The 13,089-nt window shown below is 38.6% G+C and overlaps 1 protein-coding gene across 5 annotated transcripts in view; it reads left to right on the forward strand.

Moving 5' to 3' along the window:
• The first annotated feature begins 312 nt into the window (after positions 1-312).
• znf280d (zinc finger protein 280D) overlaps positions 313-13,089 on the forward strand; it is a 90,273-nt gene continuing 77,496 nt past the window's right edge. For 2 of the 5 annotated variants that reach the window (XM_052040484.1, XM_052040488.1), the window contains exons 1-2: positions 737-806; positions 11,418-11,577. The gene's annotated coding sequence lies outside the window, so the exon portion shown is untranslated. Of the gene's footprint in view, positions 459-710; positions 807-11,417; positions 11,578-13,089 lie in introns of those variants that run through there. The other 3 variants (XM_052040485.1, XM_052040486.1, XM_052040487.1) reach the window with 2 other exon arrangements.

Here is a 13,089-nt window from a genome sequence, read left to right on the forward strand (position 1 = left end):
TATAAATGCTTCTTTGTCTTTTTTTAAGACTGGAATTTGATGCAAGCTTAGATTAAAGTAATTCATGAGAAAATCACCATATAGAATCAAAAATCTGTTTTCTCTTGGTCTTCTTTCCAATAATAGAAACGTTTTTAATCGTGGACGGTCTGGAAGAAACAAGTCTGACATAACTGAAGAATGAAAGCAGAAAATGGCCAAATCATGATAAGCCTGGAGGAATTAAAAAAGTTCAGTGTTCAAACAGGTGCTCTGAGGTGTGGTTCACCATTAACCCCAAAATACTTGTTGCCAAGTACAGATCAGGACTTGACAGCAACAGAAGCCTGAAAGGCAAACAAAAACCAGCAAAACAATGGATAAATGTTTCAGTTTGGAACGGGTTGGGCGAATAAAGACACGGGTCTCTTAATGGATGGAGAAGCAGGCCCCACGTCTCTGTGACTGAAAACTCCAAGGTAACATGAATTGTAAAAGCAGTCAGCAAGAGTTGTTAGGGTTTGCTCCGGGCGAGGAGGCTCATTCTTACCTAAATTGTTGCATTGCTGCCAATTTAGGCGAAGTGTGGTCGATAACAAGGCTGTGGATGCAGGGCGGGTGAGGGTGGATGCAGGTTGATGCCCCGCTGACAGGAGCGCACGCTTGGCGCGCCCGCCGCCGCCGCCCACCCTCCCGCCCGCACGGCTGCCTCTTACCCATGATGCTCCGCCGGCTCCCCAGTGCGCACAAGCGGCGGAAAAAAAATCACGATGGTGGCGGATCGCCGTGGACCCACTTTCCGCTTTTAGCTCGGGAATAAGCAGGCGGTGAGTCACTCCGTCCGACGGTAGTGGATTGCGGAGGCGCGCTGCCGCTCCGGGGGGGTGGGTGGGGGCGGCGGCGGGAGGCGCCGGCCGCCGTGAGGGAGGAGCGGGCCTGTGGTGCAGGCGGACGGACCGCGGGCGCCATGTTTGGCTGTTGCTGCCCCCGAGAGAAGCGGGCGGCCGGCCGGCGGCTGACTCATACTTAATGAGGCCTCATTGTGCAATTCCCCCGCCCCCTCCCGACCCACCTTTGTCACCGTGTTCACTCCGGCCAGCCGCTCCATCATTCCGTACATTTATTTTTGGCGGAGGTTATTGATGTAAAGTACACCACGACGCCAGCAGCAGAAAATAAAAATGCACCCAGCTCGGAGCAGGGCCACCCGGGCCGGCAGCCCACCGCCTCTCACATAACCGGCGCCAAAACACACCCGGCTGTTTGCCACCTCCCAAAGTAACTTTCACAATACAAGCACAGCACGTGTTTTGTGTTGAGTCTCGTTGCGTTATTGGAAAGTATTTCCCCAAATATGGGTTAATATTGGAGAAAGTAAAAGTGTTACCCGTGCACGGGTTCTCCTGCAACCGCGGGTGACGAACGTTTGAAGCATATTTGCTCATATGAACCCTACCAATGTTCGATTAACTTCGAGTGTGAATACTGTTGCGTTTTTGTTTTGGTTTCTCAATTGCTTGTTTATTTTGATGACGTATGTACCATCGATTCATGCGGTATCGGTTCTGTTTACATCAGTCGACCAAAGTGTCGCCTGCTCAATGTAAAAACGGAACTCTTGATTTAAATAGATTTGGAGCTTGCTTTGTTGCAAATTGCACGTATTTTTAAAGAAATAGCATTGGCAAAACTCAACTGGTTAACAATCAGATTTACACGAGGCGTAATTGTTGTAGTTAGGAATACCCGAAGATAAGAGTTTATTAATTTCAGTGAGGGTGGATGCGATTTGCATAAAAATGCATCCTTACATAACAACTCATAATCTTACTCTAATTGCAATAAAACATCTTTGCTCTTGTACTCAAAATCATTTCCCAATAAAGATGCAAACTCCCAATTATTTGCTAATTTGGAATAGGAATGGTGAAATGAAAATTGGTTGAAATGGAACATTAATTAAAATAAATTTGTTTAAGGCTGATTCTTCATGCTACTGGTTAATGGTAAAAGTACTATCCAATTCCAAATTTGTTATAGTGTTAACCTTTTTAAATGAGTTTTGAGGTTTGCACATCCAGTTTCATATTCTTGTTGTGGAGTACACTTTGTGCCTATTTTATTGCAAGACTTGTCAAAAAGGGAAAGATTTTGAAAAGAGGAGTGCCAACTGACCAGACATGTTGAAGGTGAAACTTTATTGTGATCTGTAATGGAACAATTTGTGCTTTTTGAGCTACAGTCATTTAAGTATTTTTGGGGTTTCATTGCTGCTTAGTCCTACTCAAAATTCTGTTTCTTTTCTTATCAGTTTCTTTTATACGTATTTTAAACTCAGTGAGTAATTTATTTGTTTGAATTTATTTCAACTTAAAACTTTTCTATTTAATGATATAGGTGTTTTATGATATTACTCACATTGCAGTTGAGCTTTTAATATGTCCAGTACTCTTTTTGTTAAAAAAATGAACGTATGGGGCACATTTTCCTGAGTTTTGCCCTGGAGAATATTTCTAGGCACAAAGAACAAAAAGGTTGCCTTAGCGTTTTTTCTTTGAATTCTCTGAGCTATTTATATTACAACTAATAAATTCCTAACACTTTAAAGGAAGGCAGTGAGAAAAGAAAGGAAATAATTTTTTGATGTTATACTAAAATGTGAACAAACTTTAAATATAGGATGCAAGTGTAAACAACTGAATTGTGAAAGTTAGCTGACAATTTTGTCCAACTTTCTTTGAAAGATATTATTGGTACCTGGGACAAGGGAAAAGAGCTGGATATGGAACTGGAATGGACTCAGTGATGATCAGGCATGTAAATAATGCCTCCATTTTGTATTTCTTTGGTCAAATGTTTTCAAAACCAATTGTTGATGTTGTAATGCCTTGGGCTGATAACCAAGGTTGCTGGGGTAGTAGACCCAAGAAATTCAAACCTAAGAGCATAGAAATTATTTTTCATGTATATGATCCAAACCTAATGTATATATCAATTGTGGAAGAAGATAGGTAATGTACTGTTTCAATGGAAATGTCTTATCCAAAGACAAAACGTGAAATTCAAGTGCACCCATGTGATTGTATTGCTGTGTTGAGAGCAGTTAATTCAGCACTGGCCTGGTATGGAGCCTGGTACCTATCTAGTCTGGATGTTTAACTAAGCAAAGTAAAATATCAACTGAATCATTTTTGTTAGAAAGGTTTGACACATAAATAAATCTTACAGTTGCCAAGAATTAAAATGTGCCATCTCTGTTACAATGAAGTTATGTAAGGCAGACTTGCAAATGCAATTTTTGCTGGATACTGTGTGGTTTATGCTGGCTTTCTTTGATTGTCAGTACATTATTGGAGATAACCCTTTTTGCAAACATCCAGATGCTATTTGAAAGTCTGGTAGCAAGAGAAATCTTCTTGAATTGGCTTTAAACTCATTGTCTTCAGGTTCTAAGGACAGCTGACTGTTAATTTTAGCTCCCTGTTCTCTGGATGCTTCACAGAAAAAACATTAACATTTACAAATAAATGTAGGATGTTGTATTAAATTGTCGCTCAGACCAAGGAGAAATGCAAACTTTTGAAACAATGGACTAATTGCTTTTTAAATTGAATCTGACTGCAGAATAAATTATATACTGAATTAAATTTTAACCAGGATCAGTTTTGATTTAAAACTAACAAAACAAGGTAGAATTTGGAAAGCAAACAAGAGAAGAGTATGCTAGGAACATGTGTAGCTATAACAAAACTTCTGTATTTCTTTGAGATTATGAATTTTAGTTAAGGTTAAGCATGTTGATCCTGACCCTGTGGACAAAACAGTTTTTCAATGCGTGGCCTGATACTATTTTTAAAAAAAACTTATTTATTTAGTATTTAATATTGAGTGCTTGCTGAACATGATCTTGGTTAAAATCTTTAATTATTTCAAATCTTGAAACTGTACAAAATAACCTGCCAGCTTGGCAATTGCTTGTCAGTTTTTATTTATAGCTTTTGTAAAGATTTGATCCTTTCTATCTGTTGGATTGATTTTTATTTGAATCTGTGAGTACATCATCTTATTCGGCAGTAAAAATCCATGAATTAAAATTTGAATAATTAAGTATTGTTCTCATTAAAATGTCCTTGTATAATTGACAGCTTTGTAATTTCTTATCCAATCGATGACTGGCAAAATTCAGTACTTTTTTAAATAGAAGAGAAATAGCTATTTATTTGGTCATTTCTTCAAACTATAAGAATTTAAAATTGTTTTAAAATTCTAATTACCGTCAATAGGTAAATTTAGAATTTTGGGAAGAAACAGTTTTCAGTTTTCTCCTTCCACTGGCTAGGAATTTTACCACGCTTAATTAAATACAACTATATGTGAATAGAACTTGTAGAAGGGTATCTTGTACAAAGGGAAACACAGTGGAGGATACATCTTAAATGTCTTCCACCTGTAAGTACAAATTCATTCTCAAAATCGTGCTTGGAAGCAGTTGAGAAATTGGACACAGCTACTTGTACCACCTGATCAATAAGATTTGCATATTAAGTAGCAACAATTCGTGGATGGGTAGATCTAGTCTAATCTTTTAGGAAAGGTCACCTTTGATGCTTAATCTTCCACATTCAACTATAGTGCTCTATTATTAAAAATAGTGTGGAGAGAGAGAGATACGGCATTACACTGAATACTTAAACAAAAAAGAAAGTAGGGAAAAACAATAATGCTTGACATGCAAGATTCTGTTGATATGATGAACTGAAACCACAGATTTAAACACTAGACCTACTCAATTCCGGTTTATTGATTGAGTATTAGTTGTTATGAGTAAAGGTTTCCTTTTATTTGTAATGAAATCCTTAACCTGACTTTGAGAGAAGGATTCAGTTGGGAAATCAAACCAGGTGCTGGAGGAACTCAGCAGGTCAGGCAGAATCTGTGGAGGGAAATGGACAGTCAGTGTTTTGGTTTGAAACACTTCATCTGGATTGAAAGATAGAGGGGAGATACCCAGTATAAAAAGGGGAAGGGAAGAGATGGAGGATTAGCTAGCAAGTGATACATGGATCCAGGTGAGGAGAGGTGATAGGCAGATGGAGGAGGGGAAAGTTGAAATTGCGACAGAGGCTGGGAGGTTATAGGTAGGGGCGGGCAGGGGGCTGCAGATGATAGAGTTTGGTAGGACAGGAAGGTGGAGCTTGGAATCAGAATGAGGGAGGTGGGGAGGGCAGATGGGAACAGTGGGGGAGGGGAATCAGTGGAAGGAGTGTGTGGGTGACGGGCAGCTGGAGTGAGTGGAGGAGGGGAAAGAAACAGCATGATGGGGGGTTGGGGCAAGTGTAAGAGGAACTGGGTAGATCAGGAGGAAAAAGAAAAGGGACAGAGGAGGAGCAGTTTACCTGAAATTGGAGAATTCAGAGTTCACGCTGTTTGGTTGTAGAGTACCCAGGCGGAATATTAGGTGGTGTTCTTCTAGTTTTATGTCTTCAGTCACGAAATCCTTTGTTTTTATGTTGAACTTTATAAAGTATAGCACCAATAGTTTTAAGAATTTAATTAAGACCTGCGACTTAAGTACATGTTGGAAATGCTCAAGAATGGCATTGTATTATTACACCTTGAAAATCTCATGTGCTCACGTTTACTTGGTTTCATTTTGGAGGCAAAATTGACTCTTCATGGGGTAATGCAAATTGTTGACATTATAGAGCAAAGCTTGTATTTTGGAATTAGCCATTATATATTGAAATGGCTAAAATGGATTCAGAATTTTTTCACCCATATAACTGAGAATATTTTTAAAAAATTATATTGCCTTAAATGGAATGCAGACATTGTTGTAACTGCTATATGTGGGCCTTATAACCAGAGTAAATATGATGATATTGCTCAACCTACGTGATGGGAAGACTAGGTTCAGGGAACTATTTTCCCCCAAGGATCAGTCTTAATGGTGAGCTTACTCAAGTTTATTCCTGCTGGTGCGGCCATGTGTAACATTTACATGTTTGGATTTGGCTACCATGTCTACTAAATAGAATGTAAAGCTATTATAAATAACGTTGGTCATCAGTGCAACTGATAGTTGTATTTCTGGTAGAAACCTTTAGAAATATGAGTCTTTAATAGGCATTGCTTGAACATGATGCAATGCTATATTTCTAAAGGGTCAGGTAGATGCAGAAACTGAATCCACTACAATTAAGTTTAAAATGGAGATGGCTTCTATTATAAGTAAAATATTTCAGAATGTAAATATGAAATTCAGAAATGGAATTGTCAAGGCGAGGATTATTAATATAACAATAACCTAATAGCAGCCTGTTTAGATGTAGAAAGTGATAATCCTGTTTAATTTTTTGACCATGTCAGTGCCAGTGAAAGATAAATATACTCCCACCTTACAGCTCTTAGTCCATAGCCTCATCTTAAAATATCTTCAAGTGTCTGTCAAAGATTAAATTTAGCCAGGATTTTTGCCTCCTGTTTTTCAGGCAATGAGTTCCAGGTTCTCAGTGCAGCTCAGATGAAAATAACTTTCCTCAACTGTTCAATTCTGGTACCAGTTAACTTAAAGCTTTGTCCTGTAATTATTGACCTCTAGGCCCTATTCACCTTGTCTAGGCCTCATAAATTTATATTCTTGAATTAAAAACCCTTCTTACCCCCCTCTCCCTGCCAAGTCTCCTTTGTTCTAAAGAAGGCAATCCAGCTTTGTCAGTCTCTTCAACCTTGCTAATATCCTCATAAATTATTTAAATATCCTCTCTAGTATTACATCTTCCATGTAGTATGGTGACCAGAACAACCCAATACTCTAGCTGTGACCTAACTAGTATTTGTATACTCCTAACATTACTCCTGTGTTCTATTCACCAGCCAAATTAAGGCATGTATTCTATATATGCCATCTTAATCACCTTTTCTTCCTGTTCTGCTACCTTCAGGAATCTGAACGTGCACTTCAGGATCGCTCTGTTTCTCTAACTTGTTTGCACCTTAATCATTATTTGTGTATCTTCATGTTTTGTTTGCCCTACGCAATTGCATTAACTCATATGTCAGATTGAAATCAATTTGCCACTTACCAAACAAGTTTGTCCTGTAGGCTAGAACTTTCTTCCTCTTTGTCAACCACACTGAAAATATGTAATCACTGGCAAATGTGTTAATCATGATCCTTGCATTTAATTATTAATACATTACCATGTCTGAGTTAATGCACTTTGGCAGGTCAAATTCTGATGGGACATATAGAGCAAGTGGCAGGGACCTTAGAGTGTTTATGTACAGGGAGACCTAGCGGTGCAAGGCCTTAGCTCCCTGAAAGTGGTGACATGGGTGGATAGGGTAGTGAAAAAGGTATTTGTTATGCTTGTCTTCATAGACTGAGGCATTAAGAATAAGAGTTGGGACATCATGTTGCAGGTGTACAAAACATAGGTTAGATCACACTTGGAGTATTGTGTACAGTTCTGGTCACCACACTATGGGATGGATGTGGTAGCAATAGAGAGAGTTCAGAAGAGGTTCACTAGGATGTTGCTTGGAATGAAGGACTGTAGTTATAAGGAGAGATTGAATAGACTGAATTTATTTTCACTGGAATGTAGGAAGCTGAATGTTGACCTTGGAGATTTATGGCAGGCACAGATAACGTCTTTTTCCCAGGGCAGGTCTGTCTAGAACTAGAGACAAGGATTTAAGATGAAAGGGAAAATTAAAAGGAGATCTGAGGGGTAGGTTTTTCACCCAGATGGTTGTGGTTATCTGGAATGAGCTGCTAGTGGGGATGGTGGAAGCAGATGCAATTACAATGTATTAAAGGCATCTGGATGGGTACTTGGATAGGAAAGGCATAGAGGGATATGGGCCTAATGCAGGCAAATAGGATCAGCATAGATAGGCATCACAGTTGGTATGGATAAGGTGGGCCAAAAGGATCCATTTTTGTGCTGAACCTTTCTATGATTTTATGACAAGCAAGGGGCTAGTACTCAGCATAGGCTTCCCAGATGATAAAAATCCTCCTTGCTTTTTCCCCCACAGAACCAATTTTAATTCAGTGCCATCTTTCCTTAAATTTTTACTTTTGCAAATAGTCTGTGCTGTGGGATTTTCTTGAATGGCTTGATAAAATCCATGTATTCTACATCAACTACATTACCTTCATTGAACCATATTGTTACCTTCTCAAATTGTCTTTAGTCAACCATGTCCTTAAGTTTATTTTGACTGTGTGATTAACCTGTGTATTTCTAAATGCTGGTTTATGCTGTCCCTCAGAATTTTTCTAGTAATTTACTTGCCACCATTGTTGGGCTTGCAGTTCTGTCTCTTCATTTCTCCTCTAAACAGCTGTACCATATTAACAATCTTCCTGTCCTCTAGCACTCACCCCTTTGCCAGAGAAGATCTCAGAGCAGCCCTATTTTCTCTTTCTTCTTTTAAAAACCTAGAATCTATTTTATCCAGGCTCTTGGTATTTATCATGATATCATTTTATGCCTTTTCCTAATTTCTGTGAAATCCATTGAGATTTGGGAATTCTTCATTTTCTTGTATTGGAATCATATTTGTTCTGAAATCTCACTGTCTTCTTGAATGCTTCCAGGTATTCTGACTGATTTACTTCTTGTAAAATGTGACCTTGTCACAGTTGAGAAACTTTATTCCTATTCTATTGTCCTTCTCGCTAATAATGCTAAATCTTTGAATATTATTGCTGTCTCCATGATGTTCTCCTGTTGTCTCCTCTTAGTTGTCCAGCTGTATTCCTTAATACTAGGTCCAGTGCTAATCCCTCACTTGATTGGCTTGCTACTTGGTAATTTTGTTTTAAGAAGTTTCTTGTTCAATGTGTTTTAGCAATTCTGTACATTGTATACCTTTTACTCTGTTATTTCTGTTAATATTCGGGTAGTTGATGTCTCCTACTGTTATTGCCTTGTTATTTTTGCATTTCTCTGAAATTTGCTGACATATTTGCTCTTCTGTTTCTCTACAGTGCACTCCTAGCAATTAACTTTCTTTTCTAATTTAAACCTTGTGGCTTCATTGGTTGATCTTTCTTGCATACTGTTTTTTTTCTTAATCAATTTTGCTACATCCCTCTTATCCCCTCTTGTGTCAACAAAAATGCTGTAATCAGGACGATTGAACTGCTGTCTATGCCCATCTTTCACCCATGTTTTACAGTATCATACTCTTTTCTTGCTTTTCAGTTCATTATCTTTATTTAGTGGAGTCCTTGTATTAAAGTATGAAGAATTTTGCACTGCCAAACATTTTCATTTTACAGCCTTTGTTTCCACTGGATTCCAGCCTTCCTGATGTGTTATTTACCTCTTGTCTTGCTTTTAATTTTGCCTTCCTCCCCTCTGAACTTTCAGTCAGGATCCCACTACCTTTTCCAAGCTAGTTTTAATTTTCTCTAGTGCTATCAGCAAAACCTCTTTTAAATGTATTCAGCCACATCCCTTTGAGTTGGAATTTATCTAGCTTGTATTGGTTTTACTCCCCTCACCCTGAGCTAATCTAAAGCCCTCCTTCTTGCACAACCTCTTCAGCCATACATTGATTTGCAATGTCCTATTTCTGGATCTGTAGGAACATGATACCAGTAGTAATTTGCAGATTGCTATCTTTGAGGTCCTGCCTTTTGATCTGTTCCTCCCTGTAATCTTGCTTTTCCTATATCATTGGTTCTGATAAGGGCCATAGTCTATGCCTGTAATCACTGTTCTGTAGGCATTTAGTGACATTGTTGGGTCTGGTACCAGGGAGACAGTGTATAATCCTGGAATCCTATCCATGGACCTAGCTGCCATCCTAACTGTTCTTTTTGTCTTCACCTTGTACAGTTGAGTAATCTTTGTTGATCTGGCCCTGATTGTGGAATCTGAGGAACTGTTGGGTTCTGCAGTATTCAGTAGACCAGATAGCAAATGTGATGTACTTGACTGCACCACTCTAGTCCTCCAGGTCTTTCTAATGGACACTCATTTCTTCTCTGCATGTAGCTACTTAAGCTGTGCGATGATCTTTCCTGAACAGTATAATCTCCATAACATTCAGACTTATTGATCTGGTAAGTGGTGCCAAACTCAGTAATCCTTAAGGTCTTCCAGTTGATATTACTTCCTGCATCTGTAGTTGTCTGAGATATGAAAGGCATCGTACATTTCCCACGTACCACAGGATGTGCATTCAACAGGATTGAGGAGCCTTGCCATTCCTCTATTTAGTGGACTAAACACAAAAAATTATACAGACATCCATGTCAATTTTGTCCATAAATCAGAAAATACACAAAATATCACTGTAAATCACGATAAATTGGAGAAGCAGTACATTCGACTGATAAGAAAGAGCAAGTACTAAAGGTGGAGAGAGAGATAGGAAATTAGTTCTGCCTTTCATAAGAATGAACTTTCGCCGGACTATTGATACTTTGGTAGCTCGTTCTTAAGTAGGGGTGTCCATAAGTCGGACGCTTGTAACCCGGGTATGGCCTGTACCACCAGAATTATGCTATGATACTCACCTATCAGTCGGCTTGCCACTGACATTGACCCCACTCTCATGCTTGGGTCAATCTGAGGCATCAAGCATCACTTTGTTTTCCCCCTCTGCTCAGAATTCACATCATGACCAAATGTGAAAGCATTTGTGTCAAGTTGTACTCCATTTAAATTACACTTTGCTTGGCTCAACGGACTTCCCAAGTGAAATGTAGCATGACCCGCCAGGTGGTCTATTTAGATTTCAAATGTTTTTCAGACTTGTGCACAAAATGCTTACAGGCAGTCCCCAGGTTACGACAGGGTTTCATTCCCCCGAACTGTTCGTAAGTCGGAAATGAATGAAAACAGTGTGTGGGAGAGGATCACAGAAACAGCTGTGACAGGAGATTGAGCAGGCATGGGAAGAGCAGCTGCCAGTTGACCCCACTGACTTGAAGCGAGTGAGTCTGCTCAGTGCTCTCAGCTCAACCCAATCCCCAATTGTTGCAGTTCGTTGGGATGGGGGGGGGGGGCGCGCGGGTGTGGTAGTGGTGGTACAGTTGGGATAGAAGGCAAATGGAGGTGCCCTGTTCCCACCTAGCAGAAGATGCTGGCCACCCAAACACTCTTATCGTATGTATGGGGAGTTCACAAGTCAGGCGTTTGTGACCTGGGAAGGACTCTCTTATTTTTAACTTTTTTTTTGCAATCTGGCCTGTGGTCTGAGGATAATCACAATTAGTTCTGTGAAATATGTATCTGGAACGATATCAGCAAAAAATAAATGTGGATAAATCTAAAATATTATGGATGAGATTACATAAGATTTGGGTTAATGATGAAACATGTTAAAATCATTATGTAAAAGTAACTTGGGTTACTTAAACGTAGAGTACATGGCAGGAGATGTGTTTTATGTGTAAATGTTCTGTTCAGATCATTCCTTAATCACAATGAGGATATGGGAATATCAGTGTCTGAAGACGGTTCAGAGAAGATCTAGTGTTGAAAATATTAATCCATGAAATGCTGAGAAGATTTGACTGCTCCATCTTTTAAAAATAGTGACAAAGGATAGCAAAACAGTATTAAAAAGGTAAATCTAAATCAAGTTAAATGATAGAGTAAGGCCATAATTTACAACTGGCTCTTGGTCTGATACCTTTGTCCAACTTTGTTCAAGCTTCTTAGCTTAGCTCTTTGCCTATCTCATTTTTAACTTTTATTTTGTAATGTGGCCTCGGAGGCCAGATTTTTGGTGTAGTCTTCATTCTAAATGCTTCCTGTAGCTAGGTATCCATCCTATTCCTACAACTTTGTAAATTACCTAAAGCCATTTGTACGTTAAAGGCACTGCATGTGATGGTACTAAGTTTTACATATACATATAATACCTATAATTTAAGATTAATCTGGATGGTAGATTGATTTTTGATTTTATGGCTGCAAAATTTTAAAAAGATAGCCGTTTTTAATTGCTAAGAAATTATGTATTTTGTGACAGCTTCAAAAATGATCAGCTCTGAATTCACTGAAACAATGTTTTTTTTTGATGGAAAAACAGTACAGTTTCTCATTAAAATTGAAAATTGTGTTTAGGGCCTAAAATGAATGCTTGTAATTGTAATTCAACTTTGTGGTGATTATGGATGAAGATTTGTGCATTGAATCACAATTGCTTTTCCTTCTTCTGTTTGAGTGCTTATAGTTAGAATAGCTGGGACAAACAATCTTGGAGCTCTTTTGATGCCTATTTGATATATAATCAAGTTTCAAAAAGTACAGAAGCATTTACAGGCAAGGAGCTTAAGTATCTAGTTTTGAAGAATCTACTATTTATATTTTCCCTTGGTTGCCTTCTTTCCTTTGTCTCTTTCCCTCCCCCCACTCAAAGAAGGTTACAACCTTATGGGATGCCAACAAAAAGTATAAAGTGCAGACATACTTATCTCTAATGTGGAAAATGACAAATTACACAGTACCTGTACATTTAGAAATGTTGCATTGAAATTATCTAAATAAAACCTTTCAATATTGCTGAATAGACTTCTAATCTCGCCTTGCTTCAATGTTCTGTTGGCTTGTATCCATTGTACCAGATATGATTCCAGTGTGTAATTGTGGATAAGATGGTTCACATTTCTGGGAAATTGGACATGTACCTGGTCACATGACTTTATTCGGAGCTTTCAGAAAGTGCTCAATTGTTGCGTTTCATCTGATGCTTACTGAATTAACTTATGTGGTTGTAAACTGTTCTCAATGATTTGATTATTCTATCACTTTTCCCATTTATGCTGGGTAAAAAAAAATTCCAGTGTTTGCAAAAGCTTTTGATGAAAATTCAACAAAAAACCTATTGGAACCTGTATAAGCCAGAGTACTAAAAAGGTGCATGTTCTTCATATGTGGGGCAGCATTGAGGATGTCTTCAGGCAATTCAACTGCTAGTACACTGCAGCGGAGCCTATTTCTTATCCAAATTCTCCTACTGCACCATTTGTGGAAGCTTGGTGAATAATACTGTGATGCTTTTATAATGCATCCTAGGATTTTAAGAAGTGGCTGCAAAGATATATGGAAGCATTGGTTGCAATCTTCCAAAATT

The sequence above is a fragment of the Pristis pectinata genome, chromosome 28 (assembly GCF_009764475.1).
Source record: "Pristis pectinata isolate sPriPec2 chromosome 28, sPriPec2.1.pri, whole genome shotgun sequence".
Classification (NCBI taxonomy): Eukaryota; Metazoa; Chordata; class Chondrichthyes; order Rhinopristiformes; family Pristidae; genus Pristis; species Pristis pectinata.